Raw genomic sequence first — 16,693 nt, 5'->3', positions numbered from 1 at the left:
ACAAATATTTGATGTGACATGAAAGCCCTGTTTCTCCTGAACAAAATGATATATGATAAGTGTGGGTGCACATAATATGAAAGATGTGATTTACGCCTGAACAGACATATAGCTAAAAGTCAAGGTTTTATTTATGTTTTGTTTTGATCACAACTTGTACAACTGCCTCAGTCCTTAACCCGTTAACGCCGTTACGGCGTTCCATGCCGTCCCCATTATAATGGGCTTTAAAGCCGTTGCGGCGGCATGGAACGCCGTAACGGCTTTGAGCCCCAGGAGGTGAGATTTACTTACCTCCGCCGCGATCCTCTTCTGGGGGCTGCCTGACAGCCCAGGCAGCCCTCCCACGGCAAATGAGGCCCCCGGGGGCCATGTGATCGCTCTCAAAGAGCGATCACATGGCCCCCTATAGCTGGCTATGGATCTGCCAGCAGGGGGACTGTCTAAAATATCAGACAGTCCCCCTGCTGGTAAGAAAGTATAAAAAAAGAAATTAAACATGTTAAAAAATAAATTGAAAATATTTTTATATATATATAATATGTATATATATTATATATATAATATATATACATATTATATATATATGTAACGTCATACAAAGTGTATTTTAATACTTATATAAGTATATATATTAGCATTAAAATACACTTAGAATGACGTTACATATATTAAATATGTATATATATTATATATATAATAGATGTACATATATATATTATATATATATATATAATTAAAATAATAAATAAATAAAATAATAAAATAAATAAATAAAATATTGAAACAAAATTTTATATAAATTATATATTCATATGTAATTTCATTCTAACTGTATTTTGTTATTAAAATATATATATTGGTAACAAAATACACTTAGAATGACATTCTATATATATCTATCTATATATAAAATACAAATAACCGCAAATATATATATATATAGATAAATACATATAATTACATAAAAGATTACATTAGTATACACGTAGAATTTAAATACATATATATATATTAAAATTCTACATGTATATTTAAGTAATCTTTTAACATAATTATGTGATTTGATTAATTCAAATTTGATTGACATGCCTGACAACACAGGGAGAAAGTGCAGAGAATTTAATTCGCAAGCACTGTATTTGACCCTGTAATTCTCCAGGACACCATAACACCTGTACATAGGGGGTACTGTTTTACTCGGGAGACTTCGCTGAACTCAAATATTAGTGTTTCAAACTGGTAAATTGTATTACAACGATGATATTTTAAGTAAAAGTGAAGTTTTTTGCATTTTTTTACAAACGAACTGCACTTTTATGGACTATATTATTGTTGTAATATGTTTTACTGTTTTAAAACACTAATATTTGTGTTTAGTGAAGTCTCCCGAGAATAACAGTACCCCCCATGTACAGGTTTTATGGTGTTTTGGAAAGTTAGAGAGTCACATATAAGGCTTGCGTTTCATTTTTTTCACATTGAAATTCGCTAGATTGGTTATGTTGCCTTTGAGAGCGTATGGTAGCCCAGGAATGAGAATTACCCCCATGATGGCATACCATTTGCAAAAGTAGACAACCTGAGGTATTGCAAGTGGGGTACAGGGCCGGACTGGGAATTAAAAGCAGCCCTGGAAAAAAATATTTACCAGCCCCATAATGCGTCGCGACCTGGGGTCTGCTGGGATATGGGGCTGTAGTAGGGTATTGGAGCAGTGGTGCAATGTGTGAGGGGTGCAGTGTGTGTGTGTATGGGGGGGGGGCTGTGAATGTGTGTGTATGGGGGCTGTGTATGTGTGCGGGGGGCAGTGTGTAAATGTGTATGTGTAGTGTGTGTATGGGGGGTAGTGTGTGTATGGGGGGGTAGTGTGTGTATGGGGGGGTAGTGTGTGTATGGGGGGTAGTGTGTGTATGGGGGGTAGTGTGTGTATGGGGGGTAGTGTGTGTATGGGGGGGTAGTGTGTGTATGGGGGGTAGTGTGTGTATGGGGGGTAGTGTGTGTATGGGGGGGTAGTGTGTGTATGGGGGGGTAGTGTGTGTATGGGGGGGTAGTGTGTGTATGGTGGGGGGGTAGTGTGTGTATGGGGGGGTAGTGTGTGTATGGGGGGTAGTGTGTGTATGGGGGGTAGTGTGTGTATGGGGGGGTAGTGTGTGTATGGGCTGGAGTTCACTCTCAACACTGCGACCACCAGGAATTCATGGTGGTCACAGTAGTGAGAGTGAACTCTAGCCCATAGCTCCAGGGCTAGAGTTCACTCTCGTGAGAGCCGGAGCATTGCCGTGGTAACCGCGGCAACGCTCTGTGCTCGTGCGAGAAGGACGCAGAGGAGCTGCAGGTTGAGCTCCCGGCCCTCTCTTCCTCCCTCCCCTGCCGGCTGCCCGCACGGTGCCTGTGGAACGGGGAGGGAGATCGGCTGGCAGGGAAGAGCCTCGTGGGGCTCTTCCTCCCCTTGTGTGTCTCTCTCCTTTCTCCCTCTGTTTCTCTCTTCCCCTCTGTCTCTTTCTCCCCCCTTTCCCTGTCTCTCTCTTCCCCTCTGTCTCTCTCTCCCCCACATCTCTCCCCCCTTTCCCCGTGTCTCTCTCTCTCTCCCCCACATCTCTCTTCCCCTCTGTCTCTCTCTCCCCCACATCTTTCCCCCCCTTTCCCTGTGCTCTCTCTCTCCCCCACATCTCTCTTCCCCTCTGTCTCTCTCTCCCCCACATCTTTACCCCCCTTTCCCTGTGCCTCTCTCCCCCACATCTCTCTTCCCCTCTGTCTCTCTCTCCCCCACATCTTTCTCCCCCCTTTCCCTGTGTCTCTCTCCCCCACATCTCTCTTCCCCTCTGTCTCTCTCTCCCCCACATCTTTCTCCCCCTTTCCCTGTGTCTCTCTCTCCCACATCTCTCTTCCTCTCTGTCTCTCTCCCCCACATCTCTCTTCCTCTCTGTCTCTCTCTCCCCCACATCTCTCTTCCTCTCTGTCTCTGTCTCCCCCCCTGTCTCCCCCTTCTCTCTCTCTGTCTCCCCCCTTCTCTCTCTCTCTCCCCCTTCTCTCTCTCCCCCTTCTCTCTCTCTCTCTCCCCCTCCTCTCTCTCTCTCTCCTTCTCTCTCTCTCCCCCTTCTCTCTCTCTCCCCCCTTCTCTCTCTCTCTCCCCCTTCTCTCTCTCTCCCCCCTTCTCTCTCTCTCTCCCCCTTCTCTCTCTCTCTCCCCTTCTCTCTCTCTCTCCCCTTCTCTCTCTCTTTTGTTTTCCCCTTCTCTCTCTCTTTTGTTTTCCCCTTCTCTCTCTCTCTTTTTCCCCTTCTCTCTCTCTCTTTTTTCCCCTTCTCTCTCTTTTTTCCCCCTCTCTCTCTCTTTTTCCCCCTTCTCTCTCGCTTTTGTTTTCCCCTTCTCTCTCTCTTTTGTTTTCCCCTTCTCTCTCTCTTTTTTCCCCCTTCTCTCTCTCTTTTCCCCCCCTTCTCTCTCTCTCTCTTTTTTCCCCTTCTCTCTCTCTCTCTTTTTCCCCTTCTCTCTCTCTTTTTCCCCCCTCTCTCTCTCTTCTTTTCCCCTTCTCTCTCTCTTTTCCCCCCTTCTCTCTCTCTTTTTTCCCCTTCTCTCTCTCTTTTCCCCTTCTCACTCTTTTTCCCCCCCTTCTCTCTCTCTTTTTTCCCCCTTCTCTCTCTCTTTTTTCCCCCCTTCTCTCTCTCTTTTTTTCCCCCTTCTCTCTCTCTTTTTTTCCCCTTACCTGCGAGTAGTGAGTAGGGTTTTTTGCTGGAGCCGCCGGACCGGGTGGCAGCCTCGCCGGTCCGGCGGCACTCCTGTCAGGCTGTCACTAGCGGTGGGGGCTGAAGGAGGAGGGAGGAGCATGTCTCTGTACCATGCTCCCTCGCGGTTTCTGTGCTGGGAATTGTGGGAACCGCGAGGGAGCATGGTACAGAGACATGCTCCTCCCTTCTCCTCCTCCCTCCTCCTCCTCCTCCAGCCCCCAGCGCTAGTGACAGCCTGACAGGAGTGCCGCCGGACCGGCGAGGCTGCCACCCGGTCCGGCGGCTCCAGCGTGGAATGCGGACGCCGGCCGGCCCCCTCAGAGTGTGTGCCACCGGACCGGCCACCCGGTGGCACATACATGGTCAGTGCAGCCCCCAGGTGCCGCGGCCCACCGGGAAATTTCCCGGTATCCCGGTGGGCCAGTCCGGCCCTGGTGGGGTATGTCCAGTCTTTCTTAGTAGCCACTTAGTCACAAACACTGGCCAAATATTCGTTTTTTGCTTTTTTCAAACAAATATGAACGCTAACTTTGGCCAGTGTTTGTGACTAAGTGGCTACTAAAAAAGACTAAACATACCCCACTTTCAATACCTTGGCTTGTCTACTTTTTCAAATGGTATGCCATTATGGGGGTAATTCTCATTCCTGGGCTACCACACCGTCTCAAAGGTAACATTACTAATCTGGCAAATTTCAATTTGAAAATGGAACGTTCTATATTTGACCCTGTAACTTTCCAAAACAACATAAAACCTGTTAATGGGGGGTACTGTTGTACTCGTGAGACATCGCTGATTACAAATATGTGCATTTTGTTGCAGTAAAACCGAACAGTATTATGACATTTACAACTAAAATGTGAGGCGGAACTACACATTTTTCAAAAATAAATACATTTCTCACAGTTTTTTTTATTTTATTCATAATAAATTATATTCCATATATGAATAGTTAATGGTAAATTAAAGCCCTGTTTCTCCTGAACAAAATGATATATAATAAGTGTGGGTGCATATAATATGAAAGAGGGGAACTACGGGTGAACAGACATATAGCGCAAATTCCAGTTTTTGTTTACGTTTTGTTTTGATCAGAACGTGCACTATTGACTCCGTCCTGAAGGGGTTAAAGTGTTAAGTATTACAGGTTGACAAATACAGATCACCTGACAAATCACTGTCTATTATAGTAGGCCTGAATTTTCTATGTTAATAATGTAAAATTAGTTTATGATGGACATTTTAATTAAGAATTTGTATACAAGAGAATGTATTAGTGTTTAGATTGTATCCATATTAGTGAAGTGATGCAAATTAACAGATGAAATTTGTATCTTGTCATACCGTTTTATATTGGACTTACAGAATTTGTGAATGACAATCTTTCGGGAGAACTTCCCTTTCTCAAGTCTAAAGCATTTAGACTTTGCTTTAGACTTGAGAATGTGACGTTCTCCCGAAAGCTTGTTATTCCTAAATTCTGTTAGTCCAATCAAAAAAGGTATGACAAGATTACCAGACAGCCAGGTATACAATATATCAGCCAGGAATACAATATATCAGCCAGGAATACAATATATCAGTCAGGTATACAATATATCAGTCAGGTATACAATATATCAGTCAGGTATACAATATATCAGCCAGGTATACAATATATCAGTCAGGTATACACTATATCAGCCAGGTATACAATATATCAGCAAGATATACAATATATCAGCCAGGTATACAATATATCAGTCAGGTATACAATATATCAGTCAGGTATACAATATATCAGCAAGATATACAATATATCAGCCAGGTATACAATATATCAGCAAGATATAAAATATATCAGCCAGGTATACAATATATCAGCAAGATATACAATATATCAGCCAGGAATACAATATATCATATATATGGATTATACTGGTTGTCACTTTAGCGTTACATAACTTTATGGATATTTGCCACAAGCGTATGAATTTCAAATGTGATTTCAAAGAAGAATGTATCACATTCACCATTAAACCAATAGTTTTTAATACAATTTTTTTTTTTTTTTTTTTTAATAATTAATAAAAATGGATTAAAATGGCGAATTGGACAAGTTGTACACAGATAATACGCAATGCCTCTTCTTTTCCTCCAGGTGTCGCTATAGAGGAGGCACTGTTTCTCACACGTTATCCCAGATCCCAGGTATATGATATATAGCATCCCCTGCTCCCAGTTAGCACTCAGGCTTCACTCTCGCAGGCTAGGCCTCTGTTGCTAGGGCGACCGTGAAGCGCAGCACGTGACCAGTGACGCGGACGGACGCTGCGGCGGCCTTTCGGGGCGTGTGCGCGGACTTCCGGTTGCGTCACGAATTCTCCTCTAGGACCGAGGCACCGGGAGCGGGGATGAGCCCGAGCGAGAGACCGGGGGAGCTGGGGAACCAGGAGTGACGGGAGTCAGACGGGGAAAAGTCAGGGTTTACTACAAGGACGTGCCAGGACTGACCTGCGTGGGACCGCCGCCCGTTTGGGCTCCAGAAACAGGTGAGAGGAGGAGACTAGATCATTCTAAGGATACAATGTATCAGAATTCGAATAGAATGTCACTGACAGCGGCTCAGGGTTCCATCGATAGGCGAGGATGCTGATATTTTAATGATGTAACCTCGTGGTGACTGTCAAAAATGATGATTTGAAAGTAATATCAGTCAGACACTCCTGTAAACCATTTTCACACCGTTTGGAATGGTCTGTGGGAGACAAAGCATCATGAGAGTGGTAGTTTTTATCAAAGGTTAAACAGACATTTTGGCCACTACCTGGTCTAAGATTATCATGTTCATCAATCTCTTGTTCCTGTAACATTTTGGAATTGTCCTATTTATTTGTTAAATTTCCCCCTTTTTTTATAATATGATAAAGCTCTGCGGAATGAGTTGGCACTCTATAAATACTGCTAAAAGCATTCTGACACAAAGCAAAAAAAAAAAAAAAGCAAGCACGTACAATACGTAGAATATAATATTTATATTGTTATTAATAATGGAGAGATTTTGAGCGTGCAAGATGGGTAGCTAATAATTTACTATGGAGATGGAGTAGGATGTGCTTTGCACATTGGAGAAAGGTTATTGTAATGGAAACATGCTTAAGTCTTATTAAAGATTGATGTACTGCGTATTGTATCATACTGACACATTGCTTATTCGTGCTGTAAAAACCGTTGTCAAGGATTGGATTTGGATAGACCTTTTTAGTAGAGTGCAATGTTACAAGGCATTGAGTAAAACTGCATAAAATATGTAAGCGCTACAGAATTTGTTGGCGCTATATAAATAACATAATAATAATAAACAACGCAGTTAAATCGGTACTGTAGGTGTAGAAACCCTGCTTGCAAACTAGAGACATTGGGGACAAACACAGTGTAAACAGACATGAAAAGAAGTCTAACGAGGCATAATAACCACTATATCCAAGGTCAGCTAATCGCTGCTGTCCAAATTTTGGAGAAATTACTAGTGTAAATCTGCTGAACTTCTACATCTCAGTACACTGGTCAAAGGTGCCTGATGGACCCTCTATGACAAAAAAAAACAGTGGATACCATCAGTACCATGTTAGTAACATAACCCCTTTATTGTGCTTTAGTGTTCAGTGTCCCTTTAATGATTGAAAAATATTAGCATTTTTAGCGCTGCCCTTATTTATATTTAAGGACCAGACTTTTTGTTTTTAGCAACCTAAAGTTTGCTTAAAAAGTTACACATACAGGGAAATCGGAACTTGCTCGGGGCTACAAGACTTAGGCAGCCCAGAACTCTGTTTTAAAAAGATCTTCTCCCTCGCAGGCAGCGTGCCAGCTAGTGGAAGTCTTGCACTCCTGCTAAAAAATCAATTTAAAAAAATATCGCTCTCAGCCGGTGAAACGGTTCAATTTAATGCTTCTCTATGAAGCATTTGATTGGATCTTGTTACTGCTCTGGTGGTGACTGACTTTAAATGGAAATGCTGGATTACAAGTAGAATTCAAGTCAGACTTCACCGCTTATAATATTTGACAAAAGGCAGAGCTAGCTTAGTCAGGTTTTGTAAATTACCCCAGGCATTGTTAGTGTGACGGATGGGGGGCAATAAGGTGCTGTCTCGCTTATTGCGAGACAGTAAAGTTGGAGGATCTCATAGGTTCCTTCATAGACCTTAGTGTTGTACTCCTGCACATTCAATGCTGTGAACTCCTGGATGTCAAGTGCCAGGAGCTGGGGGAAAAAAAGATGGCGGCGCCTGTAGAGGGCTGCAGCAGATAAGTATACCTACCCTCCACTGCACATCTGATCCACCACACATTAAGCAGTGATATGGATCTTCTTAATCTGACATTTACTGAGTAGATGCCAGTTTCTAAGTGAAAACAGAGGCATAATTGCCCCCCACCCCAACATCTGCACTGCTGGGCTTAGCTCTATGAAGAGAACTTCCAGATAACCATAACTGTTTTGGTTTTTGCTTCGCAAGTACTGCCAAGCCTCAATAGCAAGCCAGTGACCAACCTCATGCTGATGAGTTGCATTAAAGGAACACTCCAGTGCCAGGAAAACAATCTGTTTTCCTGGCACTGCAGGTCCCCTCTCCCTCCCACTTCCCTTCCCCGGTTGCTGAAGGAGTGAAAACCCCTTCAGTCACTCACCAAAGGCAGCGACGATGTCCCTCGTCGCTGCTTCTTCCTCCGCCTCCGCTCCTCCCCTTCATTACGTCAGCCGGCAGGGGAGACTGATCCCGCCTGCCGGCTTGGGAGACCTAATGCGCATGCGCGGCAATGCCGCGCGCATTAGACCTCTCCATAGGAAAGCATTGAAAATGCTTTCCTATGGGGATTTTAGCGACGCTGCAGGTCCTCACACAGCTATGGACCAGGAAGAGCCCTCTAGTGGCTGTCTAGTAGACTGCCACTAGGGGAGGACTTAACCCTGCAAAGTAATTATTGCAGTTTATGAAAACTGCAATAATTACAGTGGCAGGGTTAAGGATAGTGGGAGTTGGCACCCAGACCACTCCAATGGGCAGAAGTGGTCTGGGTGCCTGGAGTGTCCCTTTAACAACGAAACGTCGCCTGAGAGGGGTTATGATAACATTATACAAATATATTCGTGGCCAATACAAACCATTGTGTGGAAATCTATTCACAAACCGGACTTTACATAGGACACGAGGCCATGCGTTTAGATTGGAAGAAAGGAGATTTCGTCTAAGGCAAAGGAAAGGTTTTTTTTTTTTTTACTGTAAGAACAATCAGGATGTGGAATTCTCTGCCTGAAGAGGTGGTTTTATCAGAGTCCATACAGATGTTCAAACAGCTACTGGATGCATACTTGCAAAAACAGAATATTCAAGGATATAATCTTTCAATGTAGGGTAATAACTGCTTGATCCAAGGATAAATCTGACTGCCATTCTGGGGTCAAGAAGGAATTTTTTTCATAGCTTGTTGCAAAATTGTGCTTCAAACTGGTTTTTTTTTTTTTTTTTTTTTTTGCCTTCTTTTGGATCAACAGCAAAAAACAAATTTGAGGAAGGCTGAACTTGATGGACGCAAGTCTCTTTTCAGCTATGTAACTATGAAACGTCTGTCCATGAGTGGTTCACTAGCTTTGCATCTTTTCTTAAGTTGTTTCAAAGCTGTTGTATACAGCAAACACAGACCCAAAGGAATCCATGTTTAAAATGGAATTAGGCAAAAATGTGATTCCTTGTTGAACTAATTTACATATGCCCACCCACAATCCTTTGTGGTAGTAGCATCACTGCAAATTTGTGATTTCTGTGGGAAAAGTAAGTCTTATGGCTTGACTGGTGTGCAGATCTTTGTTTAACATTGTATTGACTATCCACAGACTTCAGGTGGAAGGGGTTTCCAATCACAATTTTTCCCCACCATCACTTTTTGGGGGGTTTTGAGAGAGAGAGAGAGAGAGAGAGAGATATTAAAAAAAAAAGTGTGTGTGTATATATATGTTTACACGATTGTTCTGTTTTAACTTTTTTTTTTTTTCTTAATCCTTTATTTAAAAAAAAAAAAAATGGGTAAACTTTAGACCGTATACAGTGGCCTTTATCTTGCAATATTTCAGAGGGTCTGAAATGTTAGTATAAAAGAAAATATTAAATTTTTCTCACAGTAAGTATGGCAAAAATATATAAATAAAAATGGTCACAAACATAGCTCATAGGTATTTTTAAGGACCTTGAAGGCATTACTTGCAGTACAACTAACTGAAATGGCAACAGAATGCATCATGTCTGCATGTGAATATGCCTACGTACAGTTAAATCATGTATTTCTAAAATAAAGCCGGTTTTAAAAATGCTTTAACCACCTCTGGACTGCTAATGTAATGCTGTAAGTAAAGTGGTAGCCCATTCACTCCTCCTCCCTCCCTGACTTTAAAGGGACACTCCAGGCACCCAGACCACGTCTGCCCATTGGAGTGGTCTGGGTGCCAACTCCCACTACCCTTAACCCTGCAACTGTAAATATTGCAGTTTTCATTAACTCCTCCTCTAGTGGCTGTCTACTAGACAGCCACTAGAGGGCACTTCCGGGTTTATAGCACACGTTTTGTGTGCTATAGCGTCACTGGACGTCCTCACGCTATATGAGGACCTCCAGCGTCGCTGAAATCCCCAAAAGAAAGCATTGAAAGCATTTTCAATGCTTTCCTATGGGGAGGTGTACTGCGCGTGCGGGGGAGGAGCGTGGGCGGACCCTGAACCAGCGCCGAGGGACATCGGCGCTGGATACAGGTAAGTCACTGAAGGGGTTTTAACCCTTTCAGCAACTTGGGGTGGGAGGGAGAGGGGACCTGCAGTGCCAGGAAAACGGTTTGTTTTCCTGGCACTGGAGAGTCCCTTTAAGAATGCTACCTCTCCGTGACACTTTCTGTACTATTTGAAAGCTGGGTATGAGCTGACATTTTTTTGCAACTATATAGGTATTGTATCAGTAGCTAGCGACATTTGGCAGAGAAATTTGTTCTATAGGCTGGTAACAATAACGTATAATTGAGGGGGTGAGTGAGGCTTTGACTAGATTTTATACTGCAAAACACATGGATATAAAAGTATTTACACTCGATTCTAGCATTGAAGAGATTAAAGGAACATTCCACGCTAAGTTGTAGGTGATTATCAGTGTGTTGAATGGTGTGTTTTCCAGAGAAGTGACCATTCCACTTTAAAGGTACTCAAAATGTTTCAAATATATGTATTTTTTTAAGTTTGGATCACTGGTGCATTGTTGTAATTCTACACAAAAAAGTAAAAAATCGCCATAAAACTTATTCCAGTCAGTACAGTCTCATCTCTGAAGCCACTCTTCCTTCTACGATGTTATCGGTGATGACTTTTTACCAATATAGTTCGTAACATCATTAATCTAATCTCTTTACGGAATTTTGCCAATCCAGTGAAGTATTGCTTGCATTTGGTGGTGTGTTGTGTGTGAAGACCTTTAATAAAAAAAAAAAAAAAAAAAAAAAAAAAGTCTTCATTGTGGAAACACCCCTAGTGACTTTCGGTTTGGATGTGCTGTGTTGTTTTAGGAAAAATGAAACATTGCTGCTTTTCAAAAATAGGAGTCCATTTGATTAACTGAATTGACATTTTATTACTATGTTTATTTTTTCATTTATGAAGGATCTAAAAAAAACAAAAACACGCTAAGTTTTCTTTTAAGAGCAAAAACAATACAGGATTTTCCTATGTAAAATCCTTTTGAGTTTTTTATTTTTATTAATTTGTTTCTTTTCTGAAAAATTTCACTAATTTACACAATGAGATTGACTCTCTTACTCAGTAACTTTTAAATTAGACTGTAAGGGATGTTTGTTTTTCTTTTCAGTCAATTTCATGTTGGCAAAATAAAGCAGCTGATTCTGGTGGCGATTTAGCAGTCCTTTGTTGAAAAGACCCCTATGTATTATTCATCTGTAACAGCTACTGAGACCTTTTTAATAAACAGTCTAATGGGTTTGTTACCTTGCAATATTCTCATTATTCATAATTAGGCCTGGAGAACCACAGACTGTAATCACCTCCCTATGTGCAGTTGTTTTAACTCCTGGCTTGTTGGTTTGCTTTTGTTTAATAATGAGTATTTAACGCAGGGCTTGACATATTTGTTTGGAATCTAGAAGCCAGCTAAAAGAGTTCAAAACCAGTGTTTTTTTTTTTTTTTTAAGGGACACTTAATGCCTCATTTCCACTGAGCGGATCGGTTCGGGTCGGTACAGTTTGGAAGGTTTAGAATGGACCAGCCCATTCTGGTGAGCGTTTCCACTGCAAGTCAGACCTTTCAGGGCCATGCAGGGTTTAGAAAAAATGCTCTTTCTGTCCACCAATCAATGGATTATATAGTAGCTCCACCTTAACCGAACCGTTCCATTTCCTATTGCCCAAAATCTAAAGCAGGACCCTGAATGGATCGGTACGGTTCGCTTGTATGGACTACTTTCATAATGGAAACACCCATTATAGCGAACCGCTCAGTGGAAACGAGGCAATAGTCACCAGAACCACTACAGCTTAATGTAGTGGTTCTGGCGCCCATAGCCTGTCGCTGTAGACTTTTCAATGTAAAGGCTGCATTTTCAGAGAAAAGGCAGTGTTTACATTGCTGCCTACTAAGACTTCTAGTGTCTGTTATTCAGACGGCCACTAGAGAGTTCTGTGTCAGTGCTCTGCATGGACGCGCTGAATGTTACCCATACAGAACATGTGCAATATCCTCCCAATGCTTTCCTATGGGAATGCATTGGCTTAGCTGAGATCATAAAGATTGATGAACTCTGCAATGAATGGAGGCAGGACATGCCATGGCAAAACCTGCACGGTGTGGGGGGAAAAAAGGAGAGTAAAAACACAAATCATGTGATCAGAGGGGGGCAGGTACTTTGACAGACATACATGCACTCTCTGACAAACATGCACGCATGCATTTTCTCAAACACTCACAAATTTAATTTTTTTTTTTTATTTTAATCCACCCAGCCTCCCTACCTTTTGGGAGAGCTGAGTGGACTTTCCCTGGGGTCCAACGGTTCTGCTCTCTCTTCCTGTGTGAGAGGGAGCAGTAATCTACCATGCATCTACTCTCTGCTCCCTGTGATGCCAGGGCCGGAATGACGTAATATTCCGGCTCACGGAATCATTAAACAGCACGAGGTAGCAGAGAGGAGCTGTTGTAAGATCACTGCTCCATCGCATGCTGCCACAGGCGACTGCCTTGATGCTCCACTGAGCCGGCTGCCTCCCCAAAGCCCAGGGAGGCTGGATACAACGCTAACTCAGCCGGCCATCTCCCTAAAGCCCAGGGCAGCCGGCTACAACGCTTACTCAGCCGGCCGCCTCCCTAAAGCCCAGGGCCGGCGGCTACAATGCTCACTGAGCCGGCCGCCTCCATAAAGTCCATGGCGGCCGGCTACAATGCTCTATTATTTGCCTAGCCAGCCATTTTTAGATAAAAGGCTGATACATCCCAGGCGCCAGGGCAAAATTTGTAATCGCCATGGCGCCTGGGATTTATTGTGTCCTGATTTAACAAACTCAATATAGATGTTAAGGAATAGTCTCAATAAGCTGACGCCGCCCAAACTGCAAAGAGGTTCCACCAATCAAAAACCTCTCATTGTAGTCTGTTTATTTTTATTTTTTTATTTTACCAGCAGGTGTTTGAGAATTACGTAGTTCAGTTTCTAGCTGCAGTTCCACTTACCAGATATGACTGGAATAAGTTTCGGATTTTTTAATAGCATTCTCTGTGTTCTGATGATGGATGCATAATTCAAATTAGCAGCTCAGCTTCAAATTCAAACACCTTTTTGTGGTTATTGTGCTCAAAATAACCCTTTCAAGAACAGTACAAACACTCTGGAGTGCAGGGGGTGTTTATTTTCCAGTGTCTTATTAAGGGTAGCGGGTCCAGTGGTGTGAAGCCAAGGTCTATTACCATTTTTACCAAGATGTTTTTTTTTTTTTTTTTTTTTTGGGGGGGTAATTTCAAACACCACTAAGACAGGGCTCGACAAATCCCAGACGCCAGATTGCCCTGGCGACTAAACATCTTGCCCTGGCGACTAAACATCTTGCCCTGGCGCCTGGGATTTGTCAGCCTTTTCATCTAAAATGCCCGGCTGGGCAAATAGAGTCCACCCGCGGGAGCATGTAGGTGGCTGGCTGAGTGAGCGTTGTAGCTGGCCGCCCTGAGCTTTATGGAAGTGGCTGGCTCAGAGGAGCATCAAGGCGTAGGCTGGGGCAGCGTGCGAGGGAGCAGTGATCTTACAGCGGCTGATGTCTGCTCCCTCGTGCTGTTTAATGATGCCGGGAGCCGGAATATGACCTCATTCCGACTCCGGCATCACAGGGAGCAGAGAGGAGCTGCATGGTAGATTACTGCTCCCTATCGCACAGGAAGAGAGCAGTCCCACTGGGTCCCAGGGAAAATCCATTCAGCTCTCCCAAAGGTAGGGAGGCTGGGTGTATTAAGATAAAAAAATGTGTTTGAGAAAGTGTCTGTTTACGTACCTGCCCCCTCCGATCACATAATTGGTGTTTTTACTCACTTTATTTTTTTTTATTTTTTTTCATGCCCTGCAGGTTTTGCCATGGCTTGTCCTGCCTCCATTGCAGAGTTCATCAATCTTTATGATCTCAGCTAAGCAAATGCTTTCCCATAGGAAAGCATTGGGAGGATATTGCGCATCTTCTGTATGGGTAACATTCAGCGCGTCCATGCAGAGCACTAACACAGGACTCTCTAGTGGCCGTTTGAGTGACAGCCACTAGAGGCCTTAATAGGCAGCAATGTAAACACTGCATTTTCTCTGAAAATGCAGCATTTACATTATAAAGGCTACAGGAACAGGATATAGGCACCAGAACCACTACATTAAACTGTAGTGGTTCTGGTGATTATAGTGTCACTTAAAAAAAAAAAAAAAAAATGGCTCCTAACTACTTTTTTTTTTTTTTTTTTTTTTTTTTTTTTTTTTTTTTAATCTGGCTCCTAGATTCCAAACAAATTTGTCAAGCCCTGCACTAAGGGATTTGCATAAGGAAGGCTACCTCATAATATGCTGGTAATGTGGTAGACAAAGACCTAACTTTTGGAGAGATTCCGTTTAATGCAACATACTAACTTTAAAAATAATACCCTTTTAGATTACTTGCCCACCACCCCTTCTAGCAAAAAACCCAAACATTGGGGTCTTAAAGGCATTGTTTACATTATCAAAAGCAAGGCAAATAGTTATTTGCGCACTCTGCAAAATCCCTATTCATATTTAAATAAATGGAGGTTTTTAGTTCCACTCCAATGACCATGTCAAGGCAAACCTCTTGTTGTCCTACTGTAACATTCATTTAAAAATGCATAGGGATGCGCAAATAGCTTTTTTCTTTGGTTAGTAGTAAATGTGTAAAAATAGCTTTCATTACTGTTGCTTGACAGTAGTAAAAAAAAAAAAAAATATATATAAAGTGTATGTATGTATGTATGTATTCTCTATCTCGCGGTTTGCCCTACCCTGGCATATGCTCCATGTTGTCACCTCTTCCAAATATCCCCAAGGACCCTCTATAACAATGTGTTAAGGGGCTTCCAGAGACCCTATTGTAATGGTAATGAGGTCTGTGTTGTGCACCGTTTCAAGATCAGATCCTATGGGTATTAAGCACGGAGTAAATGGTTTTGTGAGTATAATAATAGTGGTTCCTGGGATAGCAGCATAGTTTGTTGGTCTTTTGAGAGCTGTTCTGTCATGTAAGACTTTTGTTCCTGAGGGGCCAAATACATTACTTGGTGTAATTCCTAACCTCCTCCAACACTTCTTTTTAAATAAATGGCACTACCTGCCCATACTGTACTTTAACCAGCATAGGCAGGTTTATCAAGCACATTCCAGCATGACTTGAACCTTTACAAAAAAGCCTTTCCTTCATAAATGTGCACTGAAATTTTAAATGGCCTTTTCAGATTGGCATACTTGAAACAAATCCTTTTCATTTCAGCATTATTTAAATGTATTAAGTTAAAACAAATGAGCACCGTTCCATTACCCAATTTGTACCTCTTAAGTACATTTCAATACTGTACCTGTTTTTAAAATTAGTTTTTTTAAATACTTTATAATCTCCAAAACACACGCAAAATATATATATAAATATTTATATATTATAGTTTTTGAATATATATATATATATATATATATATATATATATATATGTATATGTATATGTATATGTATATATGTATGTATATGTATATATGTATATGTATATATGTGTATATATGTATATGTATATGTATATATATGTATATGTATATATATGTATATATATATATGTGTATATATATATATATATATATATGTGTATATATATGTATATAATATATTTGGAATACAATAAATGCATTTAACAAATGTCACTACTGTTTTTATATCCAGCAGAGTTCAAGCTTCCTTCCAGTCTGTAAATTTGCTTTGTCCTTGAAAGCAGCTCATAGCATAGGTCAGCCATCTGGGTCTTGCCTTCATAATTACGATTTTCTAAGCGATTTCTTGTAATGAACACTGTCACCTCTGCCATCTTCTCTTGACATAGCCACTGCATAGAATCCACTATGGGGTTTAAAAAATAAATAAAAATGTATGCATGGTCTATTAAAACCTCAACACTTTGTACCATTCTATTTTGAGCACAGTGGTAATCAATTTTATTCTTTACAAAAGGACACAATTGGAGTTTGTAGACCATAAAATAAATGTGGGTGTATTTGATTTATTAACGTACAGGGATGGACAGATCTCTGTCTGGACCCTCTGACAAGTTTGTCTTCAGCCTCTTGCACATCAAATAAAACATATTTATTCTATTTATTTTTGGTTTTCTCATATACATTGTTTATCTCAGATTAAATTGTCTTAA

At 41.6% G+C, this 16,693-nt stretch overlaps 1 protein-coding gene across 5 annotated transcripts in view; it reads left to right on the top strand.

Moving 5' to 3' along the window:
• Window positions 1-5,970: 5,970 nt before the first annotated feature.
• Window positions 5,971-16,693, top strand: part of MAPK8 (mitogen-activated protein kinase 8) — a 49,302-nt gene continuing 38,579 nt past the window's right edge. For 2 of the 5 annotated variants that reach the window (XM_063434684.1, XM_063434686.1), the window contains exon 1: window positions 5,975-6,256. The gene's annotated coding sequence lies outside the window, so the exon portion shown is untranslated. Of the gene's footprint in view, window positions 6,257-16,693 lie in introns of all 5 variants that reach the window. The other 3 variants (XM_063434683.1, XM_063434682.1, XM_063434685.1) reach the window with 3 other exon arrangements.

This window comes from Pelobates fuscus, chromosome 10 (genome assembly GCF_036172605.1).
Source record: "Pelobates fuscus isolate aPelFus1 chromosome 10, aPelFus1.pri, whole genome shotgun sequence".
Lineage (NCBI taxonomy): Eukaryota > Metazoa > Chordata > Amphibia > Anura > Pelobatidae > Pelobates > Pelobates fuscus.
This window is presented reverse-complemented; position numbering and strand designations above follow the sequence as displayed.